Source organism: Arachis hypogaea, chromosome 11, assembly GCF_003086295.3.
Source record: "Arachis hypogaea cultivar Tifrunner chromosome 11, arahy.Tifrunner.gnm2.J5K5, whole genome shotgun sequence".
In the NCBI taxonomy this organism is placed as follows: Eukaryota; Viridiplantae; Streptophyta; class Magnoliopsida; order Fabales; family Fabaceae; genus Arachis; species Arachis hypogaea.
In genome coordinates, this window is record NC_092046.1 from 66,949,755 (window position 1) to 66,968,834 (window position 19,080).

General features: G+C 38.1%; 1 non-coding gene across 1 annotated transcript; it reads left to right on the forward strand.

The window, feature by feature from the left end:
- The first annotated feature begins 10,497 nt into the window (after positions 1 to 10,497).
- LOC112725557 (small nucleolar RNA R71) lies at positions 10,498 to 10,605 on the forward strand. Its single transcript, XR_003164658.1, has one exon. It is a non-coding gene; the product is annotated as a small nucleolar RNA R71 (small nucleolar RNA).
- Positions 10,606 to 19,080: the final 8,475 nt, after the last annotated feature.

Sequence of the window (19,080 nt, forward strand, 5' to 3'; positions counted from 1 at the left end):
ATTAATTATCTTTTAGCCAATATGGATGCTACTTTGAGTCTTTTGCAATTTTGTTTATTTTAGGTAGCATTCGGCTGGATTTGATGGAGTTTCTAAGCACAAGAACAAAAGGGGATGACAGCGAGGAACAACGTGTACGCGTGACTGACGCGTGCGCGTGATTTGGAGCTTTCCATGGTGACGCGTGCGCGTGACTGATGCGTACGCGTGATTTGAAGATTTGCTCAGCGACGCGTACAGTGACTGACGCGTGCGCGTGACATGCGAAGAAGACCATCGACGCGTACGCGTGACTGACGTGTATGCATGACATGCGCCACGTGCAGAAAACGCAGAAAAATGCTGGGGGCGATTTCTGGGCTGTTTTGACTCAGTTTTCAGCCCAGAAAACACAGATTAGAAGCTGCAGAATGGACAAAACAAGTGGTCCCCACCCATCAACTGAAAACTTGTTAATTAATTCTAATTTAAATTCAAATATTATTTTTAGGAAAAGATATTATTTTAGTTTTAGAAGATAGATTTTAAATTAATTAGGATTAGAAATAAAAAGGGGATTCCAACAGGGTGATTTGAAGACAACATTGTTCCAATTCACGATTTACAATCCTAGTTTTCTCCTCTGAACCATGAGCAACTAAACCTTCATTGTTAAGGTTAGGAGCTCTGTCTATTTGTATGGATTGATTTTATTGCTTTTTCTATTTTAATTCATGTATGGATTTATAATTTAAGAATTGTTTTTGCTGTTTATCTTATGAATTTGGGTGGAACGGAAGTATGACCCTCTTTCTATTTGAGTTCTTGTATAACTTGGAAAAGCTCTTTACTTGAACAACAGCTTGAAAACATATTCTCCTAAATTTCAATTATCTGAATTTAACGGGATACATGACATATAATTCTTTTATTTTTGGGTAATTAGAGTTTTTGTGGCATATAAATTGGAATTTGATCATCACCCTCTAATTGGAATTAATTGACCAAGGAATTGGCTGTTGATGAATTTTAGAGGAGACTAGAAAGGTCTAAGGAATTAGGGTCTAGTCACATATAGTTTTCCATAAATTAAATCCTATATGATTGAAATAGTTAGTAAGAAAAGTTGATCCAGAAAAATAGATAACTCTGAAACCTTAACTGCCTTCTCCATACTTTACTCCCAACCCATTCACTTCACTATTTTAATTTCTGTACAATTGTTTAATGCTCTTTGAATATTCAAACACTATTTTCTACTTTCCTAATTAAGTTCATCAATCAACCATTGTTGCTTGATCCATCAATCCTCGTGGGATCGACCCTCACTCACCTGAGGTATTACTTGGTACGACCCGGTGCACTTGCCGGTTAGTTTGTGGTTAGAAATACCGCATTAAGTTTTTGGCGCCATTGCCGGGGATTGACTGTGATTAACAACTATTAGTTGTTTGATTGCTTAGATTAGGCATTTTAGTTTTAATTTTATTTAAATTTTGTTTATTAATTTCGAATTTTTTTTAAAATAACACTAATATTTTTCCTTAATTTCTGAAATTAAGTTTGGTGTCACCTAGTTAATTTTATTTTAATTGTCTTGTTTATTTTTCCTGTTAATTTTTGAAAATTTCTGTTTAATTTTAGTTATTATTTTCAAAATTTATTTAATTATTTTATTTAGTATTTTTATTTTATTATTTTACACAGAATACCTCACTGGGACTTCTCTGCACTCTGACGTAGAGAATCCCATTTTTTCTTGTTATTTTGTTTGTTTATGCGTAGGAACAGAGACAAGGAACCTCTGTTAGACTTTGATCCAGAACCTGAAAGGACTTGTAGGCGACGTTTACAACAAGCAAGACTTAGCAAGCCTGCAGAATCCATCATGGATCACAATAATGCTGTTAATGCCAATGTGGCAAATCCGAACGGGAGTGAAGAACAAAGGAGAGTGCTTGGCTCTTACTCTACTCCTACTGCAGATCTCTATGGTAAAAGCATTGTGGTGCCTCCTATAACTGCGAACAACTTTGAGTTAAAGCCATAATTGGTCACCTTGGTGCAACAAAACTGCCAGTATCATGGTATTCCTCACGAAGACCCAAATCAGTTTATTTCTAATTTTTTTGTAGATTTGTGATACTATGAAGACAAATGGAGTGAACCCAGAGGTGTATAAACTCATGCTCTTCCCATTTACTCTGAGGGATGGAGCAAAGCTATGGCTAGATTCCCAACCCAAGGAGAGCTTGAATACTTGGGACAAGGTTGTTACGAAGTTTCTTACTAAATTTTTCCCACCAAAGAAGCTGACTAAGCTTAGGGTGGAGGTTCAGACCTTCAGGCAGAGAGATGGTGAAACTCTTTATGAAGCTTGGGAGAGGTACAAGCTACTGATTAGGCAATGCCCTCTGGACATGTTCTCTAAATGAACCCAACTAGACATCTTTTATGAAGGTTTGGGTGAAATATCCAAGATGTGCTTAGATAATTCTGTAGGGGGTTCATTACACAAGAAGAAGACACCGGAGGAGACAATTGAGCTGATTGAATTGGTTGCTAGCAACCAATATTTATACTCATCTAACAGGAATCCTGTGAACTCTGAGATTCCTCAGAAGAAGGGTGTTATGGAAGTAGAAGCTCTTAATGCTCTTCTTGCTACAAATAAGCTTATGTCTCAGCAAAATAAATCTGATTACTCAACAGATGGATGGAATGCAAGTCTCAGCTATCAACACCCAAAACCCATCTCAAGAGACCTCTTATGACATGACAGGTAACTTTGTGTAAAATGATAATTATGACTATGCTCAATGCTCTTCTGAACAGGTCAATTACATGGGGAGTGGCCCTAGAAATCCCAACAATGATCCATATTCTAAGACATACAATCCGAAATGGAGGAATCAACCAAATTTTGGGTGGAGGGACCAACCTCAGAGACCTCAGAATTTCAACAATAATTCTCAGGGCGGCTTCCAACAGAACAATCACAATAACTGCCAATTTCAGTCTCAGCAGCAACAACCAACTCAGCAGGCAAACTCTAAATCCCAAGAAGATTCCAATTGGGAGATAATGAGGAGTTTTATGCAGGAAACCATTGCCTCCATTAGAAACTTAGAAGTACAAATGGGCCAGCTGAGCAAGCAAATACCTGAGAGGTCTGCAAGTACATTTTTAGGTGATACAGTGGTGAACCCAAGAAAAGATTGCAAGGCCATTGAGTTGAGAAGTGGTAAAACAGCTGGCTGATGCACCACTATTTCATGGTATATCCTTGTACTTAATTGAGTGGATTTTATCCACTAAACTCACAGTTATTCATAGATTTCGCATGTTTTACATTTTCCTTCCCGATTTTGTGCTATGATTGAAAACATGTTTCCTGGGCCTTTAGATTGCTAATTATTAATCCTCTCTTATTACCATTCCATGCCTTGATATGTGTGTTAAGTGATTTCAGGGTTTATAGGGCAGGAACGGCTTAGAGGATGGAAAGGAAGCATGCAAAAGTGGAATACAAGAAACTGAAGGAACTGCTAAAGTTGTCCAACCAGACCTCTTGGTACTAAATCGACCATAACTTGAGCTACAGAGGTCCAAATGAGGCGGTTTCAGTTGCGTTAGAAAGCTAACATCTGGGTCTTCGCAACATTATATAATTTGTCATAGCTGCCCTGAAGATAGGCGATGCACACGTGTGGATTACGAAGACATGTGACCTGGAAAAAATGCAATCCATACGAACGCGTGGATGACGCGTACGCGTGGCTCTGCAGCGACCTGTACGTATCAGAAATCACTGGAGGCAATTTTTGGGCTGTTTTTGACCCAGTTTTCGGCCTAGAACACACAGATTAGAGGTTATAAAGTGGGAGAATCCATCCATTCGTAAGAATATACAACAAACACAACATTCATAATTCACAATTTTAGGTTTTAGATGTAGTTTTAGAGAGAGAGAGGCTCTCTCCTCTCTCTTAGGTTTTAGAATTAGGATTTCTCTTAATTTAATGGTTATTTCTTCATTCCAGGTTCAATGTTCCTTTAATTTATGTTTCTCTTCTACTTTTATTTACTCTATTACTTTAGTTGCTCTATTTCTCTTGGTAATTATTTATTTAGCCAAATTGGTTTATAAACTCTTCATGTTAGATTTGAATTTATGTTTAAATGCAATTTGAGGTATTTCAGATTTATGATTTTAATTTAGCTTTTTACATTCTTACTTTAATTGATGAATTGATTAAGAGGAGACACTTGAGTTGGAATGCTCAAGTGGATAGTTAATTTGGAAGTTGTTGGCTAGTTCTATATTTACTAACGCTAGACCTTCCCAAGGGAGAGGACTAGGATTTGCGAATAAGAGTTAGCTCAATCACTTGACTTTCCTTTATTTAGAAAGGGTTAACTAAGTGAAAACAACAACCTCTTTATACTACACTTGAGAGAATTCCAACAAGGATAGGACTTCCAATTAATCATTCTTTCATTCAAGACTTTTTATTTTAATTACATAAATCTCTTATTATTTTTCATTGCTTTAAATTATAATTATTTTTGTGCCCATTGCCCAAACTCCAAATTTCTCAGAAAACTCATAACCAATAATAATACACCTCCCTGCAATTCCTTGAGAGACGACCCGAGGTTTAAATACTTCGGTTATAAATTTTATTGGGTTTTATTACTTGTGACAACCAAAGTTTTTGTATGAAAGGATTCTTTGTTGGTTTAGAAACTATACTTACAACGCGATTATTTTCATAAAAGTCTTTACCAGCAAGAATCTAATCGTCAAAATGGCGCCGTTGCCGGGAAATTGCAAACGTGTGCCTTATTAATGGTTATTGTAAATATTTTATTTTGCTGTTTATTTATTTTTATTTTTGTTTTTAATTTTTATTAGTTACTATGAATTCTCACCCCCGTCGCTTTGAGTTTGATTCTAATGTTGTTGAAAGGAATGGAAGCTATAACAGAAACATGCATCAAGGTCGAAATAATTACAGATGGAAGGAGTCACGAGGATTGGTGCACGAATTGTGATCTCTGGTAATGGCTTCTTAGGCCAGATACTCTGATCTAGTTTTACAGTCTGTCACAACTTCGATACAACTGACCAGCAAGTGCACTGGGTCGTCCAAGTAATACCTTACGTGAGTAAGGGTCGAATCCCACGGAGATTGTTGGTATGAAGCAAGCTATGGTCACCTTGTAAATCTCAGTTAGGCGGATATAAAACAGTTATGTGGTTTTCGAATTATAAATAATAGAATAGGGATAGAGGTACTTATGTAAATCATTGGTGAGAATTTCAGATAAGCGAATGGAGATGCTTTTCGTTCCTCTGAACCTCTGCTTTCCTGCTATCTTCATCCAATCAGTCTTACTCCTTTCCATGGCTGGCTTTATGCAAGGGCATCACCGTTGTCAGTGGCTACATCCCCTCCTCTCAGTGAATCATATGCTCACGCACCCTGTCACGGCACGGCTATTCATCTGTCGGTTCTCGATCATGCTGGAATAGGATTCACCCTCCTTTTGCGTCTGTCACTAACGCCCAGCACTCGCGAGTTTGAAGCTCATCACAGTCATTCAATCATTGAATCCTACTCAGAATACCACAGACAAGGTTTAGACCTTCCGGATTCTCTTGAATGCCGCCATCATTCTAGCTTACGCCACGAAGATTCCTGTTAGGAGATCTAAGAGATACTCATTCTGGCTTAATTCATGTAGAACGGAAGTGTTTGTCAGGCACGCGTTCATAGGGGAGATGGTGATGAGCGTCACACATAATCATCACCTTCATCACGTTCTTGGGTGCGAATGGATATCTTAGAAGCGAAATAAGATGAATTGAATAGAAAATAGTAGTACTTTGCATTAATCTTTGAGGAACAGCAGAGCTCCACACCTTAATCTATGGAGTGTAGAAACTCTACCGTTAAAAATACATAAGTGAAGGTCCAGGCATGGCCGAGATGGCCAGCCCCCAAAACGTGATCAAAGGATCATAAGGTAATCCAAAGATGGTCTAATACAATAGTAAAGGGTCCTATTTATAATAAACTAGTCACTAGGGTTTACATGAGTAAGTAATTGATGCATAAATCCATTTCCGGGGCCCACTTGGTGTGTGTTTGGGCTGAGCTTAAGTGTAGCACGTGCAGAGGCCATTTGTGGAGTTGAACGCCAGTTTCTGTGCCAGTTTGGGCGTTCAACTCTGGTTTTGGATCCTTTTCTGGCGCTGGACGCCAGATTTGGGCAGAAGGCTGGCATTGAACGCCATTTTACGTCGTCAATTCTTGACCAAAGTATGAACTATTATATATTGCTGGAAAGCCCTGGATGTCTACTTTCCAACGCAATTGGAAGCTCGCCATTTCGACTTCTGTAGCTCCAGAAAATTCACTTTGAGTGCAGGGAGGTCAGAATCCAACAGCATCAGCAGTCCTTTTTCAACCTCTGAATCTGATTTCTGCTCAAGTCCCTCAATTTCAGCCAGAAAATACCTGAAATCACAGAAAAACACACAAACTCATAGTAAAGTCCAGAAATGTGAATTTAACATAAAAACTAAAGAAAACATCCCTAAAAGTAACTAGATCCTACTAAAAACATACTAAAAACAGTGTCAAAAAGCGTATAAATTATCCGCTCATCACAACACCAAACTTAAATTGTTGCTTGTCCCCAAGCAACTGAAAATCAAATAAGATAAAAAGAAGAGAATATACTATAAATTCCAAACTATCAATGAAACATAGTTTCAATCATATGAGCGGGACTTATAGCTTTTTGCCTCTTGAATAGTTTTGGCATCTCACTTTATCCATTGAAGTTTAGAATGATTGGCATCTATAGGAACTTCAGATTTCGAATAGTGTTATTGACTCTCCTAGTTCAGTATGATGATTCTTGAACACAGCTTCTTTATGAGTCTTGGCCGTGGCCCTAAGCACTTTGTTTTCCAGTATACATAAATGCCACAGACACATAATTGGGTGAACCTTTTCAGATTGTGACTCAGCTTTGCTAAAGTCCCCAATTAGAGGTGTCCAGGGTTCTTAAGCACACTCTTTTTTTTTTTTTGCTTTGGACCTTGACTTTAACCGCTCAGTCTCAAGTTTTCACTTGACACCTACACGCCACAAGCACATGGTTAGGGACAGCTTGGTTTAGCCGCTTAGACCAGGATTTTATTCCTTTAGGCCCTCCTATCCACTGATGCTCAAAGCCTTGGGATCCTTTTTATTTGCCCTTGCCTTTTGGTTTTAAGGGTTATTGGCTTTTTCTGCTTGCTTTTTCTTTTTCTTTCTATATTTTTTTTTTGCCTACTTTTTTTTTTTTTTGCAAGCTTTGTTTTTTTTTGCTACTTTTTCTTGCTTCAAGAATCATTTTTATGATTTTTCAGATTATCAAATAACATGTCTCCTAGTCATCATTCTTTCAAGAGCCAACATATTTAACATTCTTAAACAACAACTTCAAAAGACACATGCACTGTTCAAGCATACATTCAGAAAACAAGAAGCATTGTCACCACATCAATATAATTAAGCTAAGTTCAAGGATAAATTCGAAACTCATGTACTTCTTGTTCTTTTGAATTAAAACAGTTTTTATTTAAGAGAGGTGATGGATTCATAGGACATTCATAACTTTAAGACAAAGTTACTAACTACTAATGATCATGTAATGAAGACACAAACATGGATAAGCACATAACATATAAAACAAAAAAACAGATAACGTAAGGACAAGGAATGAGTCCACCTTAGTGATGTCCTTGAGCTCTTCTATGTCTATTCCTTGTCTTTGCTGTTCCTCCTTCATTGCTTTTAGATCTTCTCTGATTTCATGAAGGATGATGGAGTGCTCCTGATGTTCCACCCTTAGTTGCTTCCAATAATTGTGTGGAAGAAAATGAATCCCCTGAGGTATCTCAGGGATCTCTTGATTTGCAGTCAAATGTTCTACCACTGAGCTATAAACCCTTGATGGAAGCTTTTGTCTTCCCTTTCCTCTTTCTAGAGGTTTCTCTGGCCTTAGGTGCCATCAATGGTTATGGAAAAAACAAAAAAGCTATGCTTTTGCCACACCAAACTTAGAATGTTGCTCGCCCTCGAGCAAAAGAAGAAAGAATAGAAGAATAAGAAGAAGATATGGAGGAGATGGATGGGAGTGTGTATTCGGCCATATGGGTGGGATTGGGTGGGAGAGAGATGTTGAATTTTTGAAGGTAGTAGGTGTATGGATGTGAGTGGTAAATGGAAAGTAGAAGGGATGATCATGAATGGGAAGAGAGATGATGAGGTAGGTGGGGATACTGTGGGGTCCACAGATCCTGAGATGATCCTGTGGGGTCCACAGATCCTGAGGTGTCAAGGCATTTACATCCCTGCACCAATTTAGGCATGTAAAATGCCCTTGCACACAACTCTGGGCGTTCAGCGCCAGGTTGGTGCCCATTTTGGGCGTTCAACGCCCATTTGCTGCCATTTCTGGCGTTGAACGCCAGAACCATGCTTGTTCTGGGCGTTCAGCGCCAGGATGCTCCCATTCTGGGCGTTCAGCGCCAGAACTATGCTCTGTTCTGGCGTTTGAACGCCAGACAGATGCTCCTCCAGGGTGTGATTTTTCTTCTGCTGTTTTTGATTCCGTTTTTGATTTTTTTGTTTATTTTGTGACTCCACATGATCATGAACCTAAGAAAACATGAAAAGCAATAAAAATAAGAATTAGATAAACATTGGGTTGCCTTCCAACAAGCGCTTCTTTAATGTCAATAGCTTGACAGTGGGCTCTCATGGAGCCTCACAGATGTGCAGAGCTTTGTTGAGACTCTCCAACACCAAACTTAGAGTTTGGATATGGGAGTTCAACACCAAACTTAGAGTTTGGTTGTGGCCTCCCAACACCAAACTTAGAGTTTGACTGTGGGGGCTCTGGTTGACTCTGCTTGGAGAGAAGCTTTTTCTGCTTCCTCTCCATGGTTGCAGAGGGAGATCCTTGAGTTTTGAATACAAGGGAGTTCTCATTCCATTGAAGGACTATTTCACCTCTGTCAACATCAATCACAGCTCTTGCTGTGGCCAGAAAAGGTCTTCCTAGGATGATGGATTCATCCTCTTCCTTTCCAGTATCCAGGACTATGAAATCAGTAGGTATGTAAAGGCCCTCAACCTTTACTAATACATCTTCTACTTGTCCATAAGCCTATTTTCTTGAGCTGTCTGCCATCTCTAGTGAGATTTTAGCAGCTTGCACCCCATAGATTCCCAGTTTCTCTATTACAGAGAGGGGCATGAGGTTTATCCCTGAACCAAGGTCACACAGAGCCTTAAAGAGCATGGTGCCTATGGTATAGGGTATTATGAACTTTCCAGGATCCTGTCTCTTCTGAGGCAATGTCAGTTGATCCAGATCACTTAGTTCATTGATGAACAAGGGAGGTTCAACTTCCCAAGCATCAATGCCAAACAATTTGGCATTCAGCTTCATGATTGCACCAAGAAACTTGGCAGTTTGCTCTTCAGTAACATCCTCATTCTCTTCAGAAGAGGAATACTCATCAGAGCTCATGAAGGGCATAAGGAGGTTCAATGGAATCTCTATAGTCTCTAGATGAGCCTCAGAGTCCTTTGGTTCCTCAGAGGGAAGCTCCTTATTGATCACTGGACGTCCCAGGAGGTCTTCCTCCTTGGGATTCACGTCCTCTCCTCTCCTCACAGGTTCGGCCATGGCGCTTATGTCAATGGCCTTGCACTCTCCTTTTGGGTTCTCTTCTGTATTGCTTGGGAGAGTACTAGGAGGGATTTCAGTGATTCTTTTACTCAGCTGGCCCACTTGTGCTTCCAAATTTCTAATGGAAGATCTTGTTTCATTCATGAAACTTACAGTGGCCTTAGATAGATCAGAGACTAGAATTGCTAAATTAGAAGCATTTTGTTCAGAGTTCTCTGTCTGTTGCTGAGTTGATGATGGAAAAGGTTTGCTATTGCTAAACCTGTTTCTTCCACCATCATTAAAGCCTTGTTGGGGCTTTTGATCCTTCCATGAGAAATTTGGATGATTTCTCCATGTTGAGTTATAGGTGTTTCCATAAGGTTCACCTAAGTAATTTACCTCTGCTATTGCAGGGTTCTCAGGATCATAGGCTTCTTCTTCAGAAGATGCCTCTTGAGTACTGTTGGATGCAGCTTGCATTCCATGCAGACTCTGAGAGATCATATTGACTTGCTGAGTCAATATTTTGTTCTGAGCCAATATGGCATTCAGAGTATCAACCTCAAGAACTCCCTTCTTCATAGGCGTCCCATTGATTACAGGATTCCTTTCAGAAGTGTACATGAACTGGTTATTAGCAACCATGTCAATGAGTTCTTGAGCTTCTGCAGGCGTTTTCTTTAGGTGAATGGATCCACCTGCAGAAGTGTCCAGTGACATCTTTGATAGCTCAGATAAACCATCATAGAATATATCCAGGATGGTCCATTCTGAAAGCATGTCAGAAGGACACTTTTTGGTCAACTGTTTGTATCTTTCCCAAGCTTCATAGAGAGATTCACCTTCTTTCTGTCTGAAGGTTTGAACATCAGCTCTAAGCTTGCTCAGCTTTTGAGGAGGAAAGTACTTGGCTAAGAAAGCCGTGACCAGCTTATCCCAAGAGTTCAGGCTGTCTTTAGGTTGAGAATTCAACCATAATCTAGCTCTGTCTCTTACAGCAAAAGGGAAAAGCATGAGCCTGTAGACTTCAGGATCTACTCCATTAGTCTTAACAGTATCACATATCTGCAAGAATTCAGTTAAGAACTGAAAAGGATCTTCAGATGGAAGTCCATGAAACTTGCAGTTCTGCTGCATCAGAGAAACTAATTGAGGTTTCAACTCAAAGTTGTTTGCTCCAATGGCAGGAATGGAGATGCTTCTTCCATGTAAATTGGAATTAGGTGCAGTAAAGTCACCAAGCATCCTCCTTGCATTATTATTATTTTCGGCTGCCATCTCCTCTGCCTGTTCGAAAATTTCTGAAAGGTTATCTCTGGATTGTTGTATTTTAGCTTCTCTTAATTTTCTCTTCAGAGTCCTTTCAGGTTCTGGATCTGCTTCCACAAGAATGTTCTTATCCTTGCTCCTGCTCATATGACAAGGAAGAATGGCCAGAAAAATGATAATAATAATAGAGATCCTCTATACCACAGTATAGGGATCCCTTTGTGAGTGGAAGAGAAGGAGGGGACAAAGAATGTGATGTAAAGGGAGAAATGCAACTGTACGAATGGAAGAGATGTGAGATGAGATGTTAGGATATGAATGAATAAATAGAATAGAATGAGAGAGAAGGAGGGAATTTTCGAAAATTATTTTTGAAAAGGAGTTAGTGATTTTTGAAAATGGTTTTTGAAAAATTGTTAGTAATTTTCGAAAATTAAGTTTTAAAATTAAAATAATTAATAAATTAAAAAGAAATTTTGAAAAAGGGGAGAGATATTTTCGAAAAATGAGAGAGAGAGAGTTAGTTAGGTGGTTTTGAAAAAGTTAAGAAACAAACAAAAAGTTAGTTAGTTAGTTGAGACAAATTTTGAAAAGATAAGAAGTTAGGAAGTTAGAAAAGATATTTTGAAAAGATATTTTTGAAAAAGATAAGATAAGAAGATATTTTTGAAAAGATATGATAGAAATTAGTTTTGAAAAAGATTTGATTTTTAAAATCTCAATTAATGACTTGATTCATAAGAAATCACAAGATATGATTCTAGAACTTAAAGTTTGAATCTTTCTTAACAAGTAAGTAACAAACTTCAAATTTTTGAATCAAAACATTAATTGTTTATGTTATTTTCGAAAATTTAATACAAAAATAAGAAAAAGATTTTTGAAAAATATTTTTGGAATTTTCGAAAATAACTAAGAATTTTGAAAAAGATTTGATTTTTGAAAAAGATTTTGAAAAAGATAAGATTTTCAAATTGAAAATTTGATTTGACTCATGAGAAACAATTTGATTTTAAAAATTTTTGAAAAAGTCAATCCAAATTTTCAAATTTGATGAGAGAAAAAAGGAAAGATATATATATATATATATATTTTTTTTTTTGATTTTTGAAATTTTTATGAAAAACATGAAAATTATGCAATGCATGAAATTTTTAGATCAAAACAATGAATGCATGCATGAATGATATGAATGTCAAGATGAACACCAAGAACACTATGAAGAACATGATGAACATCAAGAACATATTTTTGAAAAATGCTTAATGCAAAGAAAACATGCAAGACACCAAACTTAGAATTCTTTAATGCTTAGGCACTAAGAATTCAAAAATGCATATGATAAACATGAAAAGACAGAAAACAAAAAATCATCAAGATCAAACAAGAAGACTTACCAAGAACAACTTGAAGATCATGAAGAACACTATGAATGCATGATATTTTCGAAAAAAAATGCAAGATGCTTATGCAAATGACACCAAACTTACAATGTGACTCAAGACTCAAACAAGAAACAAAAAATATTTTTGATTTTTATGATTTTCTAAATTTTTTTTTTTGGATTTTTATCGAAAATTATATGAAAAAAAAGAAAAAATAAGGATTCTAAAATTTTTAATATGAATTCCAGGAATCTTGCCATGTTAGTCTAAAGCTTCAGTCCAGGAATTAGACATGGCTCACTAGCCAGCCAAGCTTTCAAAGAAAGCTCCAGTCCAAAACACTAGACATGGCCAATGGCCAGCCAAGCTTCAGCAGGTGATCAGAAACAGTAGCAGGTGGATTAACTCCAACTAACTTGCTCTTGATAACAAATTGCTGCCTCAGTCCAAATGAATTTAGACATGGCTTTACAGCCAGCCAGGCTGCAACATATAATTACATGGGCTGGAGTGATTAGTTGAATACCAATCCCAAAGTAGTTTGGGTATGGCTTTACAGCCAGATATGATTCAACATATTTCATGAAACACTAGAATTCATTCTTAAAAATTTTGAAGCCATAGAATAATTTATTTTTGAAAACATTTTTATTTTTGTCGAAAACAGATGAGAAAATTTTAGAGATTTTTTTGAAAAATTTTTGAAAATAAAATAAAAAGAAAATTACCTAATCTGAGCAACAAGATGAACCGTCAGTTGTCCAAACTCAAACAATCCCCGGCAACGGCGCCAAAAACTTGGTGTTGTTGCCGGGATTGGGATCTCAGACGATTCTTGGCGCCAAACAGGAACAATTAAGTCCCCGGCAACGACGCCAAAAACTTGGTGCACAAAATTGTGATCTTTGGTAATGGCTTCTTAGGCCAGATACTCTGATCTAGTTTTACAGTCTGTCACAACTTCGATACAACTGACCAGCAAGTGCACTGGGTCGTCCAAGTAATACCTTACGTGAGTAAGGGTCGAATCCCACGGAGATTGTTGGTATGAAGCAAGCTATGGTCACCTTGTAAATCTCAGTTAGGCGGATATAAAACAGTTATGTGGTTTTCGAATTATAAATAATAGAATAGGGATAGAGGTACTTATGTAAATCATTGGTGAGAATTTCAGATAAGCGAATGGAGATGCTTTTCGTTCCTCTGAACCTCTGCTTTCCTGCTATCTTCATCCAATCAGTCTTACTCCTTTCCATGGCTGGCTTTATGCAAGGGCATCACCGTTGTCAGTGGCTACATCCCCTCCTCTCAGTGAATCATATGCTCACGCACCCTGTCACGGCACGGCTATTCATCTGTCGGTTCTCGATCATGCTGGAATAGGATTCACCCTCCTTTTGTGTCTGTCACTAATGCCCAGCACTCGCGAGTTTGAAGCTCGTCACAGTCATTCAATCATTGAATCCTACTCAGAATACCACAGACAAGGTTTAGACCTTCCGGATTCTCTTGAATGCCGCCATCATTCTAGCTTACGCCACGAAGATTCCTGTTAGGAGATCTAAGAGATACTCATTCTGGCTTAATTCATGTAGAACGGAAATGTTTGTCAGGCACGCATTCATAGGGGAGATGGTGATGAGCGTCACACATAATCATCACCTTCATCACGTTCTTGGGTGCGAATGGATATCTTAGAAGCGAAATAAGATGAATTGAATAGAAAATAGTAGTACTTTGCATTAATCTTTGAGGAACAGCAGAGCTCCACACCTTAATCTATGGAGTGTAGAAACTCTACCGTTAAAAATACATAAGTGAAGGTCCAGGCATGGCCGAGATGGCCAGCCCCCAAAACGTGATCAAAGGATCATAAGGTAATCCAAAGATGGTCTAATACAATAGTAAAGGGTCCTATTTATAATAAACTAGTCACTAGGGTTTACATGAGTAAGTAATTGATGCATAAATCCACTTCCGGGGCCCACTTGGTGTGTGTTTGGGCTGAGCTTAAGTGTAGCACGTGCAGAGGCCATTTGTGGAGTTGAACGCCAGTTTCTGTGCCAGTTTGGGCGTTCAACTCTGGTTTTGGATCCTTTTCTGGCGCTGGACGCCAGATTTGGGCAGAAGGCTGGCGTTGAACGCCAGTTTACGTCGTCAATTCTTGGCCAAAGTATGGACTATTATATATTGCTGGAAAGCCCGGGATGTCTAATTTCCAACGCAATTGGAAGCGCGCCATTTCGACTTCTGTAGCTCCAGAAAATCCACTTTGAGTGCAGGGAGGTCAGAATCCAACAGCATCAGCAGTCCTTTTTCAACCTCTGAATCTGATTTCTGCTCAAGTCCCTCAATTTCAGCCAGAAAATACCTGAAATCACAGAAAAACACACAAACTCATAGTAAAGTCCAGAAATGTGAATTTAACATAAAAACTAAAGAAAACATCCCTAAAAGTAACTAGATCCTACTAAAAACAGTGTCAAAAAGCGTATAAATTATCTGCTCATCAAGGATCTGATCAATACTTTCGGCAACAACACCTTCCAAGATACCATGGACAATGACCATTCTACAATGCATGCCAAGACAATGGTCATGGTGGACCCTTTCGTGACAAACCACCTCCACCAAATTACTATGGTCAAGAGCCATTCCGAGGTGCATACCAAGATGATAGATATGGTGGACCCCCTTGTAGTTACCAACAAGCCCCATCATATGCCAATGAACCACCTCCTCAACATAGCTTTGAACCACCATACTCACAAGCCACCTACAACTATTCACCACCATATGACCCTAACCTTTATCTACCCCAATTCCAACTCAATTACTCCCAAGAACCACCACTTTCATATGCACCATGTCCATATCTATCGACCCAAGAATCACAGGCTCGCCTCAAGGAAATAGTAGACCAATTTCATGCAACCCTTCATCAACTGGATCAAGCGATAAATCAATTAGCTTCCCGACGTTCGGACACTCAAGGAACCCCCATGGCTTCATGTGGAGAATCTAATGAAGAACATAGCATGAAGGAGACACTAGAAACTCCGGTGGATAGTGAGCAGCATGACTTTGTATTGGAATAATTGGAGGAAGCCAGAATTATCGAAGAAGAAGAATTGGTTGAAGACTTAGGAGATGCGGAATGTCCATGGGAAAGCCCAGTCATAGAACCCCCTTCTAAGGAGTTTGAATTTGATGTTGAGGAGGGTGTACAACCTCCAAGGCATATCATGGTTGAAGACTTTGAAGGGGATGATCAAGAGATGGATTCAATCATTGATGAATTCTTATCTACATTTGAATCATCTCTCATTGGACTTGAATGGAGATTAAAGAAGAAGCACAACCTCCCATGCCCTTGGTGAACAATGAAGAAGAGATTGAATTGGAAGAAAGCTACCAAGAGGAAGAGGTTGATATTGAAGAAGCTTGCAAAGAGGTGGAAGTTGTCAAAGAAGAGCCCAAGGGAATGGAGCTGGAGATCACCTTGCCAAGGTTGTTGGAGACCTCTCCCCCAAAGCCATCACCGTCCATTCCTTCATTCAAGTGGGTAAATTTTTCATCTCTAAGCTTAATTAGCCCACTTGAATATGCTTTGCTTGAGACGGATGGGCAGAGTTGTCATGCAAGGTTCAATATGGTTGCATGCTCCAAATTGAAGTATAAGGGTTGGTATAATTCTCAATTGAATGGGTCTAGGAAATTGTTTGGATGTCTCGGTAAGAATTCCGACTGTTCACCACCCAAGTGGAAAAATGATGATCAACAAGAAGACGGGTGCAAAGCAAGATTTGGGACCCCGGAATTCATTCTAGCAATCAACACTCTTGGGGCATTGCCACTTGCTTTAACTTGCTTGAAGGATTTATGCAACTAGTGTGGGATCCCGGAGGCTATTGGAATTGTAAACATTGGTGAAAATTCCTGGATGAGTTCAAGCACAAGCCTCCATGACAAGGAGCTCACCAAATGTCCAACTTAAGGACTTTAACTAAAAGTGCTAGGTGGGAGACAACCCACCATGGTATAATCTTTCTTTTTCAGTCTTAGTTTTATTTTATTTCGTTTTATTCTTAATTTTATTTTATTCTATTTTTCTTAGTGTTCATTTATAATATCTGCATCAGCATCTACATTTTGCATTCTGCATACTGCATATATATATAAAGCGCATCCCACGCATGCGCGTGAACCACGCGCATGCGTCACATGCGACGCTAAACCTTACAGAGAGTTGTACGGGAGCGTGGCTGGAGGCGTGCCTCAGGCACAAACACGCCCATGCGAATGCGTCCCTGACGCGTCTGCGTCAATTGCAAAAATCAGCCTTCCATGCGTACGCATCACCCACGCGTACGCGTGACCCTACAAATCGGCATAAAGAGGTGTCAGGCTGAAAGTTGTGCTGGCCTGGTGCGGGCACTGTGCCCAAGCCACAAAATCACCCACGCGTATGTAACAACCCTAATTTTCGAGTACGCGAGATCTTTTCTGAAGACACGGATTTCTCCGAAAGATCAGTAAAGGGAACATCTCTTCTGTATCATCAAGCATCTAAATCCATTGTCATTATATTATCTTTAACTCAGGACCTTAGTTGAGACAAGTTCGATAACGCGGTCACGAAGAACCTAGTTTTTGAACCGTATCGGTTAGGCGTTTTGATTCGGTTTTTCGTAAATAGTCTCAGTTTGACAAACCGGACTCGATTTATAAGAGGAGAGAGATAATAGTATAATATTATCATTATATTAGTATTAAAAAATACTTGAATGATATTATAAGGTTACCTGGTCTGTTTTAGTTAAAAATAGAAAATCGGTTTAACCGGGTTTACGGTTTACTGGTGCAGCTTAGCACCAGCACTCTCTGATGACTTTAGCAATGCTAAGGACTCATTATACATGTTTTATTCTCATAATAAATATGTTACTAGTGTCATTTATGCTAGTAGCTCAGAAAATAATTTTTAGAGATGTTTTTACAAGTGTTCCGATACACCTAGTTTTAGTAGTTATACACCTGAGATATTTTAATATTATTTTAATCCACCTCCAAGCCAACCAATCAAAACTCACCTTACACCCCCAAGACCTCCAAGGCTGTCTCATTTTATCATTTTGGCCGAAAATAACAAGAGAGAAAAGAGAGAAACTTTCATGAACACTTAATTTTCAAAGCTTGATTTCTTCTGAACCAAAACTCAAATCAAAACTCCGATTTCACCAAAATGATCCTCTCTTCTTCCTCTACATAACCATGTAACTTATCAAGGATGGAAATAAGGTGAGATGGCTGTCTCCCTCCCATTTCAATTCGGTTTTCAAGGAAAACCATGCAAAACATGTGTTTTCTTGATGTTCTTCCTTAGGAATCATGCTTAACTTGACTTGAGGGCCAAGAAACGTGAATTTCCAGCAAGTCTAAGGTGAGATATCTCTTTCTAACATACTGAGTGAGATTTGGTCAGTTGAGAGTTTTTGGATTTAAAGTTGTTCTTGATGTGATTTAGGAGGAAAAAGTGCTTAAGGACCACCTGAAAGTTTAACCGAATTAGGAGCAGCAAAACCAGGTAGGGTGTCACGAAATTAATCTTGATTATTTGTGTTTGATTTGTGTGAATTTTTTATAAATTGGCTGTGCTAAAAATTGGTTGCATATATGATTGATTCTTGGTGAAAATTTGGTGAAATTTTGATGAAATTTGATGAAATTCAAGCTTTAAAGTTCATGTTCTTGGGCAGCTGGAAAAATGAAACCTTAAGCTTAAATTGAGGTTCAATTTATGTTGAAATCATGTAGAAAAGATGGGGTTTTAGTAGCTGTAATTTTATTTTGAATTATGGTAAAAATCGGTTGCTGAAAAGACTGAAAAACGGGTAAAAACAGAGAAAGAATCTGAAGAATTTATGAAGAATATGAAGAACACTTTGAGTGTGGTGAAGAACATTGAAGAACACCTTTTAGATCTTAGAAAGGGCAAGGAAGTAAATATTTTGGTGTTTGAGGGGTTATTTTGTAATTTCTGAAAGTTAGGGTGGTTAAAGTAGAAATATTAAAAGTTACAGGTAGTAAAAAGTGAATTTTTAAAGGTTAAAAGTTAAAAAGGGGTAATTTTCGAAAAATTAATGATGAAATAATAAATAATAATATTTAATTAAAAATAATATTTTAATAAAAATAATAAAATAATACAGAAAATGCAGTTTTCTGTAAAAGCTTTAGAAAGACAACTTTAAGCGCAGAATCTCATAATTACCTTCATAAAACACTTAGGGAGTGGTAAAAACATATTAGTGAGGCAAAGATAAATAAAAGATAAAAAGTTGAAGAAAAGATAAAAATCGAAGAAAAGTCTGTAAAGTTTTAATGACAGAAAAACAGACAGAGACTAGTGAACGAACTAGGGCAACATAGTTAGTCCTGGAATTGCGAATAGGGTTAGGTATTATATGAAAAGTTAAACTGTTTCAGTATAGACTTAATGAACCTATACTTGGGACAGACTAACTATTCATACCAAAATTTACATAAGCTTTAAATACATACGTTAAACAGAGAAATCAGAACAGAGTAAAGAAACACAGAGAATAGAGTAACCAGAGCAGAATAAAGGGATACAGAGAAAAGAGTAACCAGAGCAAAGTAAAAAGACAAAGAGAAAAGAGTAATGTGATAAAGAGAAATG